General features: G+C 37.8%; 1 protein-coding gene across 2 annotated transcripts in view; it reads left to right on the top strand.

The window, feature by feature from the left end:
- The window catches only part of LOC140741196 (vitamin D3 receptor-like), a 197243-nt gene that overhangs the window by 67994 nt on the left and 116708 nt on the right, over window positions 1-12541 (top strand). The window lies entirely within an intron of this gene.

Raw genomic sequence — 12541 nt, 5'->3', positions numbered from 1 at the left:
AATGAGCACAGAGCTGCTTGATTAGAGGAGAAAGAAAAGAACTCTCAGTAGGAGACGATCAACAGAATTACTACTGGAGATTACATTGCAGAAATGCTTAATGCTCAAAGTCGATGCAAGTAGTCTGCAAGATATTAAGTAGAAGCGGCGTGTTGCAATCGAAGCTGTGATATTCTATTTGAACACAAATTAGGCTTGCATTGAAGTGCAATGCTTTGTTTGAATGCTGCGTTGGCAGGGGTGGAATCTTTCAAAATAATATACTAAAAGTCTCTATGCCCTCTTCATTATATCATCATCTTGACGAAGCACAGAACAGTTATGCTGGTGTCTTCACCATTTTTATCCCTCAAAAATCACTAAATTGTTTAGTCATTATCACATTTCTGTTTGTTGGAATATCTAATGTGCATTGACTGTTGTGTTTCTTATGTTGTAACAGTGACTGGTAGAGGGGAAGAAACTTTGGCATATTTTAAGGTCTCAAAGTTCAATACAAAATGTGTTTTATTTTGGGTAGGTCAAATGTGTACAGCCAGTGAGATGTTCACTGAGTTTTCCAATTGTGAAGAATACTTGAGAATCAACCTACTGTGTATCCTGGCAATGCTTTATTGCACTATAGTCATAAAGTTTTATTACAATAATGTGTTGGCATAATAAATTAACTGATGCTTTTGCAATTGTTTTTGATCAGGTTATCTTTGCCTGTTGGTGAGTGAATGTTTGCGCATTACCACTAATGTTATCTCAGTAGCTTTAATTTGTTGTCATTTGGAACTCTCAGATTCTCTCTGTACTTTCCATGTTCATGCCGACTTTCTGACACTCTCTGTATATTTGTCTCCCATGAAATACTTTGTTTCCCTACAACTTGCCTTGCAACACTCATGAATTGGTTTTCTTGAAGTTCTTGATGTCTGGATTAAAAGTTTAGGGCAGTGGCTGGGCTGATTTATTCTGGATAGTATGAATTTAATGAGTGTTGTTGGTGCTGTTTTTATCCAGACAAATGAATAGTATTCTGTGATCTTGATATAACTTGTGGATAGCGGAGACAAATTGGGACGTCAACCATTCACCTCAAAATACGTCCTCCCTTAACTGTTGTTGGTTCCACAGTGATTTTATGGTCTACTGTGAACTCCAGTGCATTGATGGTAGACAACTAGGTGTTGAGTCAAAGGTAGGTGTTTTGACTTTCTTGTCTTGGATGGTAATTGCTTGTCAATTGTGTAGTAAGAATATTACTTGACAATACTATTGTCTAAACATGTACTAGTTCAGTGTCTGAAGAGTTGAAAGTAGAATTGAACATTGTGTTCAAACAATATACTAACTAAGCCTTCTGGGACTCCAGAAGCACACAAGGTTGGTCTGCTTAAAGTTGGTAATTTTCCAGTTGTTGCAACATTAAGTTATTGTGTCATAAGAATAGATACCTGAAAACCAAATTTGTAATGAAGCATTGATAACCCAATTGCTCGAAATACGTATATATCACCATATTGCTGTATTAAGATTTATTTTCTTGCTGGCATTTACAGGAAAATAAAGAAATACAATAGAATTTGAAAAACTACACACAAAGACTGACAAAGAACCAATTTGCAAAATAAGACCAATTGTGCAAATAAATAAATAAATAAATAATGCTGAGAACATGAGTTGTAGAGTCAGTCCTTGAAAGTGAGTCTGTAGGTTGTGAAGTTTGTTCAGAGTGAGAGTGAATGAAGTTTATCATTTGGCTCCTGAACCAGCATGGATGTAGGGTAATAATTGTCCTTGAACCTGGTGGTGTGGGACCCAAGGCTCCTCTACCTCCTGCCACTGGTAGTACAGAGAAGAAAGCATGGCTTCTCCTCGTCTCGATTTTACATTGTCATAATAGCCTTGTGTTAACTCCAGAAATCCCATTCTCTCTGGTTGTTACATGTTTGTCCCAAACAATTGAAGCTAAGTTTAAGCATCTCACTTTCCAGTGTGTAATTCCTGATGAAGGTTTTTTTACCCTCTGATTACAAGTAAATAGAATTCGGAGTAGTTGGTTTATTATTGTTGCATCTATTTAACCTACAGTAAAATCTGTTTGTATCCCCCCCTTATTTCTATCTCCGTTGAGAAGGATATTGATTTACAGTGCAGCTAAATAGCCTATTTATTCATTTTAGAACTTGTCTTTCTTGTTGTGAACATGCTTAGAATATGTTCAGTCTGAACCATAGAGGCTATGTGATTCATAGTAAAAGAATAAGTTACCATTGTACTTCTAAAAGCATTGTAGGGTGCCAGTGCAATGCAGTATTTATTGTCTTTATACTCCAATACGATGGCATATTGATGCTGCTTTTCCTTGTAAACAACATTTGCTAAGTAGCTGTTGATCCTTCTCTGAGCCTTTCCATAATTTTACTGCATTTATTATTAGTATTGCTGAACATGGTTGCAAGTCAGTGTGGGGAAAATATTTCCTCAAACATTGCACAAATACATTGACACAATAACAGGTAACGGGGTGAGGGTTGAAATCTTTTAATTTCATATGTTTGAGACACCGTTATGAAGCAGATAAGCTTCGGTCTTTTCATTTGACATCTCGTATTTTACCATGTAATTTCTTCAGGATTGTTCCTCTTGATCAGCTGTTCATTTGTAAAATGGTAAGCTATCCCCAACTCCTGCCTTTACAGAATATCTTAATACCTTAGTTTTCAATGAAAGAAGAACACTACGAAGACTAGGAATCTCAATTAGAAATAGGAAAAATAATAGATCTGAACAACAGATATGTCATATTTGAGAGAATGTCCAATACTTCAGGCTTTGGTGGAGCTTTAATTTTCATTCATCTTGTTTCTTTCTTGTTTCTTTCTATCGGTGTCACCGTTGTGTTGCCAGTATTTTCTACAATAATGGACTCGGTATGCCCTTTAGTTTTCAACTGAATTCCATACAGCCTCCAGCAAAGCAATTACCTTAACAAAGTTGCAGTTCATTTTTGTAAATAGCAGTGAATCCACCATTCTGATGTTGTATAGATTAGACTAGCTGTTTCAAATGGATTGGATTTCCAAGTTAGTTCACCTTACACTAAGTACTAGACTTTAGAAATTACTGTAATGTACACCTGCTTAGGCTTGTACTTGAAGTGAAATGGGGGGGGGGGGGGAGATGTGCTTTTTGTTCAAAAACTCTTTCAATATGCTGGAAAATAAAGTTTCAGGAAATAATTTATTTTGTTGCTTTTGTAATTTTCAAATTGCCTTCCAAGCCATTCTGAATGGTAACTCTTAAAATTGGCTCTTTCCTATGATGCAGTGACCACAAGTAGCTCTGATAAAAGGTACCCAAAGTCATAAAGGTCCAAACACTAGCATTGTGACATTTCCATTTTAAATACAAAGTGAGTGCTTTGAACCAGGCAGCATATAAGATTCTCTTCCTTCAAAAGTTCAACAGCTTCAGGGATAAACTGCCACTCTAAAATATCTTCAGTTCCTCTCTTTGGCCTTCCAGCTGTCTGGCTGGTGGAAACACTCAGCGGGTCATGAAGTATCTGTAGAAAGTAAATGCTTTAAGGATGAAGACCCTTCATCACAAATGGGGATATGTTACTTTTAAATTATTGTGAGAAGTTACCTGTAATGCCTGGCCATTATTTTCCCCTCAATCAACAACAGTGAAGTGAGTTTTTCTAGTAATTCAATCCTATAGGACTGTATTTTTTTTTACAGCTTTGCGAATGGAAAATGGATTGATTAATTAATTACCTCATAGAGAAAACACCCCCAGACAGCAGTAATTGTAATGTAACTGAATTTTACATTCAGTTTGACAGAGAGAAGAATAGATCAAAGACTAATAGTTTAAGACAGTAAAATATAGGAACAGAATCAATCCATTGAGTCTGCTCCATCATTCGATAATGGCTGATGTTTTCTTCTTTGCAAACCCATTCTCCTGCCTTTAACCTTTAACCCCCTTGCCAATCAATCAACCCCTTTACAAATCAAAACTTAAATAAGGGCAATAGTGAAGTTGTGAAAACAGTTAGGTAAGTGAACCAGCCTATTAGGTTAAGGATTCAGTCAATTGCATTTCAGTGACAAGCATTTCAAGAGATCTTTCCAAATACACAGAATAGATATATTCTGATAAGAAGGAAAAATTCTAAGGCGTGGACCCATCAATCTTGGTTAACTTAAAAATAATACGATATAGTATCAGACTAAAAGAAAAAGCATATAATTGTACAAAGATGAATGGCAGATCAGAAGATTGGACAGAATATAAAATACAGCAAGGAATGAATAAAAGATTAATGATGAATAAAAAAATTAGAAAGCAAGATAAAGTTAAATGGAAATGTGAATGCATGCCTTAGATCTTTTAAAGAAAAATGAGCATTAGTTGCTATAGAAAGTGGGTTTTCTAAAATAAGCTCTGGAAAACATGGAAGTAGGTAAATATTTTGCATCAGTCTTTCATGCAGAGGATACAAATAACCCAGAAATAACTGAATTGAAAATCATGGTGGAGGCAGGGAGGCAGAAAATAGGAGAAAATTAATCACCAGGAGAATAGTAGTAAGCAATGTTTTTAGAGCTGCAGGCTAACAAGTTTTCAGGTCTTGATAAACTTCATGCTAAGATGTTAAAAGAACTGGCTAGTGATATAGTTGATGTGATGGTTTTAACTTTCCAAAACGCCCAAGATTCGGGTAAGGATCCAGTAGTTTGGAAATTAGTAAATATAACTTTAAAAAAGGAGACAGAAAGCTGGAAATTGTAGGCCAGTTGACTTAATATCTATTGTAGAAAAAATGTTAGAAGCTATCATTAAAGATGTCATAGCAGTGTGCTTAGACATAATTCAAAATGATTGATGAACAATGTGATTTTTGTGAAAGAAATCATTTGATCAATTTATTGAAGTACTTTGAAGTAATTTTTATTTGGGCATACAGCACAGTAACAGGTCCTTCAGGCTCAACTAGCCAGTGCTGCCCGATTACACCATGTGACCAATTAACCTCCTCTCTTGTATGTCTTTTGGAATGTGGGAGAAAACAGGAGTACTGGAGGAAACCTGCACGGTCACAGGGGGATCATAGAAATGCCTTATGGACAGCAGTGGAACTGAACCCTAGTTGCTGGTGCTGTAATAACTATATGCTAATAACTACATTACCATGCTGCTGTAATGTTTGTAGATGAAGGAGAACTGGTGCATGTAGTAAGATTTTGTGACACTCGGTAAGGCACTGTATCAAAGGGTATTGCATAAAATAAAAGCTCATGGTTTCAGAATTGGGGCAAAGATAAACTGTATGTGTTGAGCTTCAGGTTTTCCATCAGAACCCTGAGCTCCTCACGAATCGCAAAGGTTCATAGTCCCTCCATGTTCAAGTCATGATATACCATGCATAGTGTTCTCTCATGGTTGGAGTCAGGTTTCCAGAATATTCACAATTCCTTTCTTCACAGGCCAACCATTCTTGGACCTGCACTGTTCTAGGGCTGGACCTTGGGGAAGAGGGCTATCCTCTCCTTCCCTGGCTTCTGTCTGTGCTCCATCAACTTCAACTGAACATCACTACAATGACAGCAAATGGCAACCACCAAGACTCCAGTGGAGAATGCATTTGGCTCATTCAAGATGAAATTGCATTTGGAGATGAGACTGCAGATGCTGGATTCTGGAGCAACAACCAATCTGCTGGAGGAACTCAGTCGGTTGAGCTGCATCCATTGACAGAAAGGATTTGTCAATATTTCAGGTCAAAATCGTGAAGCGGGGTTTTGACCTGAAATAATGATAGTTGATAACATCCAACAGATGCTGCTCAACCCACTGATTTCCTCTAACAGATAGATTGCTCATTGCAGAAAATTTCACTGGCTGTACTAGTTGAAGGATGTAGTAAGTTTGCACCAAACAGGCCTTCACCCTTTGTCATTATCTGCTGCACAACATAATGAACAGAATGCTTAATCCTTGCTTGAGAAATAAGTACAAGAGGAGGAGCATAAGCTTGAGGCAAAAGAGGAAGAGAATCAGCATAAAGTATAAATTGCAGTATATGTGGATCACATGAAGCACTATAGGAGGGAGGTTATCTCTGGACGTGTAATCAGGGATAATTTAATTGTTCAGTGATTCGCATAAACTGCTCACTCCAGGTATGCAGCATGAAGTATGATATGTATGTGTTTGACTAATTGGCCACACACTAAAAATACAGCCATTTACTGTCAATGGACAAGGGACCATTGCAAAATATTACACTAGAATGATACTATTTCCTTCAGCAATATCTCTTAAACTGAGCCAAATGAAATCCTGCATGATTGAAGAATGATAAGTGTTCCATGAAATTATGCTTGGCTGTACATAATGAGTTTACAATCAGTGATTTAACATTATTGTATCTACAATAAGGAACTAACCCTAGAAAAGCAAGAGCAGGTGCTCTGTGCTACATTTGCCTTGGTTGAGAGCTGCTTTTAATAGCTTTATTACAAAGCCACATTTTTGATCCACAGTACATATGGTTATTTGTGCCTCTCACCAAGAAAAGAGCATGTCTCAGAGAATGAAGTTGTTGCTGTGAAAGAAACTTGACTCTTCTAACCAATTGTATGCAACAATCTGCTGAGTAGGTACCTTTCTTGATATATCTTTGCAGGCACAAAGTACCGTTATAGGTTATTGCTTATAAGGTGGATCATGTGATTTCATTAAGTAATTGTTTGAATTAATTCAGTCTATCAATATAATGGGCAACAGTTGATCCATTTAATTTTTCACTGAATGCCATTTTCAAACCAACCTAATGAAACACCATTATCAAAAGAGCTTTCAGAAGGAAAAGTATTTCTTTTTGTGCTTAGCTATTTTTTTTACTATTGGTGTTTTTCTTCATCACAGAACCATCTGAAATCCATAGTCAGGTACTCCAAAGGTAAGAGAAAACTAATGCACATCAAGCCTCTGTTGCTCCTGGGTGTGTGACAGACACTGTCAATAGGAACACTGTGACTTGGCACCTCTCCAAGTGCAGATTAATCCTGTACCTCAGAATTTTGCACATAAATTCCCTGCCACTGATGTTACACTTAGTTATAGAGTTATCTGGTAAGTCTCTGCACTCTACCCACCTGTCTGTTGACCCAGCCTGGCTGGAAAAACAAAGTAACCCTTGCTGATTAATCCACAAAGTAAGAGTGTGTGTGTGTGTGTGTGTGTGTGTGTGTGTGTGTGTGTGTGTGTGTGTGTGTGTGTGTGTGTGTGTGTGTGTGTGTGTGTGTGTGTGTGTGTGTGTGTGTGTGTGTGTGTGTGTGTGTGTGTGTGTGTGTGTCTCCCTCCCGTCTGCATGGGAATCAGTGTGTGGGTATTAGCTTGCATATATCCATGTGTTCATGTATGGGAGTCTGTATTGAAACGTGTTCCATGGGTGGGTAAGAGGTTTGTGTGGATTTCTGGCCAAGTTTATACATGGTTGTGTGTGCCTACGTGTTTCCATGGGTGGGGGAGGAGGGTCTTTGGAAATATGTCTGTGTGGATGTGTGCCTGCTTTGAGTATGGCCCCGCACCCCCTCTCTGATATTATGATTCCAGAATTCAACTTGAACTTATCTTGGTGCAGTAGAACTGGTCAAGGCTAATATTGTATGCAACTCATTGAACTATTAAAGGAAGATTGTGCTAACAAAAACCAATCTACTGCCCTGTTCAACACACTGTTGCCTTGAATTTTAAATGTTACTCACATATACCATTCCTTTTAACTCTACATATTTTCAAACACAATTTACCCTTGGTGGACTCTGTGTAAACAAACTTTGCTTGAGAGATGCTGAGGTTTACTCAAACACTTCTTTGATATTTTAACCATTAACATCCATAGATGTTTTGATGGGAAAATTCTGGGTTTATCAGTATCTTGAAAGGCTGGAGAAAAGATTTCAGTCAAGAAACAATTTGAGCTTTAACATTTTGCAAAGACTTTTACAATTGAACCCATATTTATCTGCAAGTCTTGTGAACAGCCAGACCACACTGTTTCAAGGAAGATAAGGGGGTACACTCAAACAAATGCTTGCCATTATGCTCTATTTTCTCAATTTTTACACCTTGTTCTTCGCCTTACAGACTGTTTTTAAAGTCCCATTAGCTCCTCACAAAATGATGGGATATGAAACTAAGTCAAGTTGATGAATGAAGGTCTTAAAACTGCCTTTATATTTTGCTGTCTGATCCATTTCATATTAGATTATTTTGAGATAAATGTGTCGTTGCTGCATGCGTAACTACAGTGCTTGTGTCTAGGTATTGGAGCCTATGTAGGTTTCCTGTGCTGTCAAAACAGAATGCCAAGAAGTTTTATTGCTCCAGAATTGGAGCATGAATCCAGCGATGATTCGTCTATCCATGTCTTATCACATCAGTACAGTTTTAAATAGCTATCCTTATGTGAAGGTGCAGGCATGTTTTCACTAGCCAAGACTACCTTGTGGGGAAAGCACAATTTAAAAATTGAATTTAATGTACTTGCAGGCACTTGTAGTGCTAAAACATGTCGGGGCTCTAGCCCTTAAAAATCTCCAGGAAGCCAGACCACTGCTGAAAATCTGTATTTCTGATTATGAATGCATAAGCAGTTTGTTCCATTTTGTTAATTACAAAGCTTTATTTTAGTTGACCAAGAATTCAACTGGATGGTGTGTTTTTGGAGACAAATGAGAGACTGGCCAACATCTCCCACAATGCTCTCACTCAAGCCCTCATTACTTCCTTATTGGCTGAATGTACTTTAAATCAAAGGCACTGCACTCCAGATGATACTCTTCATTCCTTGAGAACCAGTACCTAAGGCATCTTTCCACTGCCCTTCATTAAGACAGAGGTATTGCTGTGTTTTTGGGGATTCATTTGACAGACAGCATTGAGCATCTAGTATCAAGAAACCTTGGCATTACTCTTCATAAAGTATTAGTAGAAAATTATTTCACACCACCAAGAGGAATGCACATAGAGGCTGTGGGAAAGATCCATTCATTCATTGCATACGTATAAATAAATAAAGCCAACATCAATGCTGGCTGCAAATCCATTACCAGGGTAGGTAATCCAAGCTGGTGCATAGTTTGGAAACAGCAACTAATCAAGATGACTTGCTGATGATGAGAAGATCTACTTCACAGTTCCTAACATTTCTATTGAGCTCAATAGAGACAACTTTTGGGGATGTGAGTATTACTGGCTGCATTTATTGCCCATCCTTAACTGCCCTTGAGATTGTTCTAGTGAGCTATTTTCCTGAACTTCTGCAGTCCTCTTGGTGAAGGAACCCTCAAAATCCCTTTGGAAAGAGGGATATAAATTTACGGACAACACAGCTATTGCTGACAGGATTTCAGATGGTGGTGAGAAGATGTCAGGAGTGAGATACATCAGCTAGTTATGGTGATGCAGCAACAACTTTGCACTTAACATTAGTAAGACCAAAGAATTAATTGTGGACTTAAGAAAGCATAAGATGAGGGAATACACACCGGTTTTTATTGAGGGATCAGAAGTGGAGTGAGCAATTTCATGTTCCTGGATGCTAACACCTGAGGATCTATCCTGAGGTCAACATATTGATAAAATTACAAAGCAGAGATTTGGTATGTCACCAAAGACACTTGCAAATTTCGACAGATGTTCCGTGGAGAGCATTCTATCTGGCGGCATCGCCATCTGTTATGGGGGAAGGGGTGACTACACAAGATTGAAATAAGCTGCAGAAAGTTGTAAACTCAGTCAGCTCCATCATGGGCACTAGCCTCCCCAGCATTCAGGACATCTTCAAGGAGCAAAGCCTCAAAAAGGCAGCATCCATCATTAAAGACCCCCATCGCCCAGGACATGCCCTGTTCTCATTGCTACCATGAGGGAGGATGTACAGGAACCTGAAGGCACACACTCAGCGATTCAGGTACAGCTTCTTGCCCTCTGCTAACAGATTTCTGAATGGACATTGAACCCATGAACACTACCTCACTTTTTTTTTGCACTACTTTTTTAATTTAACTTTTTTATATACTGCAATTCAGTTTTCATTATTATGTTGTGCAATATTTTGATGCCACAAAACAACAAATTTCACAACGTATGCTGGTGATATTAAACCAGATTCTGATTCTGAGTTCCAAGGCTTGAACCCAGCAATGACGAAGAAATGGCAGTAGATTTCCGAGCATGCTTTGCATGCGAGTTGAGAGGAACTTGGATGTTGTCATTTACACTACCTCCCTGCCCTTTTTGTAGAAGAGATTGTGCATTTGGAATGTGCTGCCAGAGAAGTGTCACAGAGAGATGACAGGCACTCTAGGCACTGTGTGGCAGTGGTAGAGAGAGTGAATGTTTGGAGTTCTGAGTCGAGTACCAATCAAGTGTCCTGGTTAGTGACAAATTGCTTTTAAATCTCTAATGATTGGAGACATTTAAGAACAATTCAAATTGACTTAGTAAATTTAAATATTATTAGAAATTACAAATGTACTTAGACTTCCAATACCTATAAATTAAATATGTGAAAATTAAGATGACTTGCTTTTTAAATTGAGGTTGGTGATCTTATTTAAATGAGATGCTCTGGATTCCTCGCACATTCCAAAGACATATGAGTTAGTAGGTTAATTATATGGGCGTGATAAGTTAGTAGGTTGATCATATGGGTGGAATTGGGTAGTGTGGGCTCATTGGGCCTGTCACCGTGCTGTATATCTAAACAATAGGCCATTACAGCAGAATGTACAACTCACTTGTATAATGGGATGTGGGCCTTTTCAGTAAAACAAGGAAGGATGAAACTAATTTATTCAATAAATCTATAATCTATCTTAATCATAGTTTACAATAATTATTCCTTCGCTTTAATGCATGATATTTTGTGGCCTCCAGTGCTTCATTTTCCAGACTTCCATTCTTGCTCCTCAAGTTTTTTTTTGCATCAACTCACTAAAAGGTTAAATGGCAAAATATCTTGACAAATTACATACTTTGTTTGGTGCAAAAACAAATTAAATGCTGCATGTATGTTGTAGGTAAACTCTTTGTAAAATACAAAATAAATGCCTAGGAATTCATCTCTAGTCAGTAGCATTGATCATTCTGTTTAATTGCATCAGCACTTTGCACTCCTGAAGGGGAAGAAATTCAGTGACCAAGCTACATGTAGAGTCACTGACCCTTCAGCTCCATAACTTGCATCTACTATAATTTATCAGACCACAATTCATTGCAAGCTCACTTCAAAGTAAATTTATTATCAAAGTACTTAAGTGTCACCATATATAACCCTGAGGTTAATTTTCTTGCAAGCATACTTAAATCACTTGGCTCATAGCCGAGCTACATAACAGTTTCTTTTTCCCTTTCCAGGCTTGCTAGTGTCAACTCGCTGCCTTAAGATATTCTAAAACAAAATGTTGAGTGCTGATCCCTGTATGGTTGCAGAGCTTTGTGTGACATCGTACTGTCACATGGACTAGCTAGAGCAGGGGTTCCCAACCTTTTTTATGCCATGGACCAATACCATTAAGCAAGAGGTTGGGAACCCCTGATCTAGAGCAAACCGAGTGCAGGGAAAGGCTTCAAGAAGTACATTGACAGGTTTGACAGCAAGTGAAGCCCACGTGGCTGAATTGAATATAAATGTCCATATCCATTACTAAATCAATAAAAGATAGAGGTTAAAGTTACTTTTAAAAGATGCACTTAAAACATAACTAAAGATGATTAAACAAACTCTATATATGTTTCAAGTTATGCAAAACTATGTCCCTTGCACCTGTTAACTGTACAGTTTAATTCTGGAGATTTTGACTTGTTTAGAGCCCTTGCTCTGTTCTTGATTGTGTACTTCTGTAAACTCTTAAGCATGCTAGTGTTTCACTTGAATCTAAGTTAAATAGAAGACTTAATGTACTAGTGAAATTATATTCCTTTTTTTGGGGGGGCTTTAGCTACTTACTATATTTATTAATAGTCTGAGAATAATGCATCTGCCATTTTTACACTTAAGCTTCAATAACTCGTAGCAGATTTTTTTCCATAGAAAACTGTGTAAAATATTCTCTTTCTCACATCATTTCTTTTTTCTTTACGTAAAGAAACTGTCAGCTTTGATTAGCCTCCACAACTTTGGCAAATACTTCCAAAGAAATTACTGGGTCTTTGTGAACCAAAATAACTGTAAAATTGTGAAAGTACAAACCAACACTTAACTGAACAAAGCACATAAAACAGTTGTGTTTGAATTAATAGACAATAGGTGCGGAAGTAGACCATTTGGCCCTTCGAGCCTGCACCGCCATTTTGAGATCATGGCTGATCAACTACTATCAATACCCGGTTCCTGCCTTGTCCCCATATCCCTTGATTCCCCTATCCATAAGATACCTATCTAGCTCCTTCTTGAAAGCATCCTTCTTGAATTCCTTCCCAAAAGGAACTACTGAGTAACGTAGTGAGCAATGATTGCTACATTTTT

Source organism: Hemitrygon akajei, chromosome 18 (genome assembly GCF_048418815.1).
Source record: "Hemitrygon akajei chromosome 18, sHemAka1.3, whole genome shotgun sequence".
NCBI lineage: Eukaryota > Metazoa > Chordata > Chondrichthyes > Myliobatiformes > Dasyatidae > Hemitrygon > Hemitrygon akajei.
The sequence above is the reverse complement of the archived record's forward strand: the minus strand, read 5'-3'. Positions and strand labels throughout refer to the sequence as shown.